The 4,299-nt window shown below is 40.4% G+C and overlaps 1 non-coding gene across 1 annotated transcript; it reads left to right on the forward strand.

Annotated features, from left to right (window-relative positions):
- The first annotated feature begins 3,893 nt into the window (after positions 1-3,893).
- On the forward strand, positions 3,894-4,092 carry LOC119618359 (U2 spliceosomal RNA). Its single transcript, XR_005234679.1, has one exon. It is a non-coding gene; the product is annotated as a U2 spliceosomal RNA (small nuclear RNA).
- The last annotated feature ends 207 nt before the right edge of the window (positions 4,093-4,299 follow it).

Raw genomic sequence — 4,299 nt, forward strand, 5'->3', positions numbered from 1 at the left:
TGGCCTGTCTGGTCTTGAACTTCTGGCCTCAAGTGAACTGCCCACCTCATCCTCCCAAATTGCTGGGATTACAGGTGTGAGCCACTGTGGCCCAAATCAATTTAAATGTTCATCAACAATAGAATGGATAAATATAGATGTTCCTCGACTTTCAATGTTACGTCCCAATTAAACCATCATAAGTTGAAAATATTGTAGTAAAAAATGCGTTTAATACACCTAACCTTACTGAACACTGTACTTTAGCCTAGCCCCTACCTAACACAAAACCTATTTTATAATAATGTTGAATAACTTATGTAATTTATTGAATACCGTACTGAAAGCAAAAAACAGAATAGTTGTATGGGTACTCAAAGTATGGTTTCTAATGAATGCACATTGCTTTCATGCTGTCATAAAGTGGAAAAACGATAAGCCAAACTATCTGAGGTCAGGGACTGTCTGTAAATTATGAAGTTTTCCCACAAAATGGAATATTATACAGCAATAAAAAGAGCAAATACAGCTGCTAGCAACAACCTTGATAACTCTAACAGACGTAAGTTTGAGTGAAAAAAACAAACAAATAAACAAACAAAATGATCCAAAAAAGCACAGTTGAGCTTGAACAACACGGGCTTGAACTGCACAGGTCCCTTAGACTCAGACTCTCTTTAGCTTCTGCCACCCATCAGACAGCAAGGCCAACCCCTCCTCTTCCTCCTCCTTCTCAATCTGCTCAATGTGAAGATAAGGATAAAGACTTTTATGATGATACTCTTTCTCTTAATGAATAGTAACTATATTTTCTCTTCTTTACGATTTCTTAATCACAATTTCTCTTCTCTAGATTTTTTTTGTAAGAATACAGTATATAATATATATACAAAAATATGTTTATTGGTTGTTTGTGTTATCAGTAAGACTTCGGGCCAATAGTAGGCTATTGGTAAAGTTTTTGCAAAGTCAAAAGTTATAAATGGATTTTTGACTGTGTGGAGGGTCACTGTCCCTAACCTCTGAGCTATTCAAGGGTCAACTGTATAATTTAAGATTCCAATGCTATAAAGTTCACACACTGGTAAAACTCATCTGTGGTTATAGGAATCAAAATAGTAGTCGCCTCTGGCAACAGGCCAGACGATCCAGACGTGGCACAAGGAAGGCATCTAGGGTACTGCTAACATACTGGTCTTGATCTGGATTGTGGTTTTACTTGGCAAAAATTCAAGCTATACACTTAAAATTTGAGCTCTGAGCTGTGTATATGTAATACTTAGTCATATCTACAATAGTAATGTTTGTAATATAATAGTAAGAATTAGATTTGTTTTAAAGTGTCTCCTATTAAAATGCAAACACCTCTCAGGGAGAGTCCTCATTTTAACCCGTCACAGAACTCTCCTGAGTGGGGACCAGTTAAGCATGAGCTGGGCGCCAGATAAGAGCCTGCAGGGCTGGCCGGGACTCAGAGACCATCCTCTGTAGGGGTAAGAGGGGACAGACTCCAAAGACACTCGTGGGAAGACAATGAGCACTGCCAGTTGGCAGTGACAGCAGAGGGCCCCAGAGAATATGTATGCAAAGGGCAGGTCCTCACTGATGGCAAAACCAGGCTCAGTGTTCTTGGATCTAGACAGCTCTGTTTGTTACCCAGCTCCTTCCCGCTCTGCTCCTGTCCTCTAATGAAGCATGAGGTGTGGCTTTCATGATTTTGCTGGCCCTTTTAAATTACCCACACACAGCAGAGCAGAGACCATAATGCTAGTTTCTAGTGAGAGTTGTTGCAGAAACGTCATGAGACATGACGGTAAGTTTAAAGGGACCTAGAAGGTACCCAGCTGAAAGGGCTCTTTCTTATAGTTCTCTGTCACGTCCCCTCTCCTTTTTAACTCCATTTTCTCCATCTAATCCCTCATTGTCAACATATTTTGAATTCCTTCATTGATAAAAAAGAGATCCATGTTCCCTAGCCTTGAAGCCACCTAATGGATATTTGGGACAAGCTGCTAGAATACAAGGAAGGAGGATATAAATAAAAAGATAGAACTCATTCAGGAGGACCCTGCATTAAGGCAGACTATTAATACAAATCATTGCACTTCTATAACAGCAGGGGGGATTTATCATTTCATTTATCCAGACTTTGCTCAAGAATTTTTAAATGTGCCACAGTTTGCCCCATAGGCATCTGAAAACATATGTGATTTTAACCAGTGTAATGTTTGATTACGTCTGGCCCCCTATCAAGGTTGATAATAAATGTGATTTACAAAAATGTAGCAAAGTAGGTCACTGCTATCTGCAAACATGGCTCACAATAATCGAAGGAACATAGGAAGAAAATGATGGGAACATAGGAAGAAAATTTCCAAGATGTGAAATTAAATAGTGTGCCTTTTCTGGACAGATAGAATCCACTGCAAAAGCACAACACTGATCTGCTTTTCAGCCACCAGACCTACTCTTCTTGTAGCCACGTATGACTAAGCCCTAGGGCAATGGAAATAAAATCAGAAACCATTTGGTAAGTAGAATCTTGGGATATTATATTGACCTATGTGTCCTTCATGGTGTCCCACCCTGTTAAGCCAATCAGTGCCCCAGCTAAATCCTAACCCAAATAGGCAGAGGATTATACAAATAAGCCAAAGTCATAGTCACTTCCCAAGTACCTCTCTGGCAGTCGCACCAATCTACTGATGCAGTATCATGACCACTCACATAACAAAGGAAGGACTATTATCAGGATACCCTGCTACCCTACCTATAACCCTGAGAGATGTTATGTTTCCAATTGGCAGCATGATCAATTTTCTTACCACCCAGAGCTAACTGCAAATGTTCAGGGTTCTAGGTTTTACATACCAGTGAAAGGAAAATATGTATTCTTCTTTTATCCAACTATTGCTATGTTTATCAAGGGCTATAACTGGGCCCAAATCCTAGACAGAGCAGGCTCACTTAATAAGGGTGTTCTAATGCAACAGCTGGACACAAAAAGAAAAGGAAAGAAACAAAGAAAAGCCACTGTGCAGATATCTGAGGAATCTAATCCTGATCTCATTTTCATAAAATTATGAAGTCCCAACAGCACATAGCAGTTACAAATTCTGCTTCATGAATCTTCATTCATTCACCCAATCAATGTGCCCTGACCATTAGCTGTGAGCTAGAATGCTGGGGGTGGGGAAAGCAGTGATTATTAATAAGATATAACCCCTGGCCTTAAGAAACCTTGAGCAGTGGGAATATCTGTGTGTGTACACATGCTCAGAAATAACTGAGTGTGCAAGTGCTATGGCTGGGGATATAAGGCCTCTAACAAGTATAGCAGGCTGACTCAGGCCACCCACAGATCAGGTCCTAATCCCTGGAACTTGTAAATGTTAACTTATAAGGAAAAGGGGTCTTTGCAGATGTGATTAAGTTAAGGATATTGGCATGAGGAGATTATCCTGATGGGCCCTAAATCCAATCATAAATGTCCTTATATGAGAGAGAAAGAGGGAGATTTGATACAGACACACAGTAGATATGGCCATGAGAAGACAGAGGCAGAGATCAGAGTGATGCAGCCACAAACCAAGGAATGCCAGCAGCCAACAGAAGCTGAAACAATCAAGAAAGGGCTTCTCCTCCAGAACCTTCTGAGGGTATGCGGCCTGAACTACATTCCGACTTTGGACTCTGGCCTTCAGTGTTGTGACCAAATTCATTCCTGTGTTTTAAGCCATCAAGTTTGTGGTCATTTGTAACAGTGGCCACAGGAAACTGATACACCAAAAGTTGGGAAAGTCTTTCCACGGGGGGAGAAAAAAAAAATGCCTGAGCTGAGTTTTAGAAGGTGTGGAGATGGAAAGTGAGAAGTCAGTGGTTGGTTGTGGCTGGTGTAGAAAATGCAAGAAGGCACCACTTCTCAGCCTTTTAGCTAAGACCAAGTGTAGTATATGTTCCTATCAGTTTAAAATGCAAGAAAGTGAGAGATTAGTCCAGTCATGGGCTATATTATGGGGTTACATTATACATTGTCAATTATTTGTTTTGTTTGACATTTATTCATGGTAAATGAAAGGGAGCTATTGCAAGGCATCCAGCCATTTACAATTTAGATTTACATTTCAGAAAGGTCTCTCTACCTGTACTGTAGAGACTTTTAACATCCCCACCCCCATATCCAGTCTATTGGGAAATCCTATGGACTCTATATTCCAAATACATCCAAATTCCTGCTTCTTTCCCTGTAGCCACTGTTACCATTCTGACCCAAGCCATGGTCATCTCTGGATTTTGAAATAGCCTTCCGTTTGGTTCTCT

This window comes from Chlorocebus sabaeus, chromosome 4, assembly GCF_047675955.1.
Source record: "Chlorocebus sabaeus isolate Y175 chromosome 4, mChlSab1.0.hap1, whole genome shotgun sequence".
Classification (NCBI taxonomy): domain Eukaryota; kingdom Metazoa; phylum Chordata; class Mammalia; order Primates; family Cercopithecidae; genus Chlorocebus; species Chlorocebus sabaeus.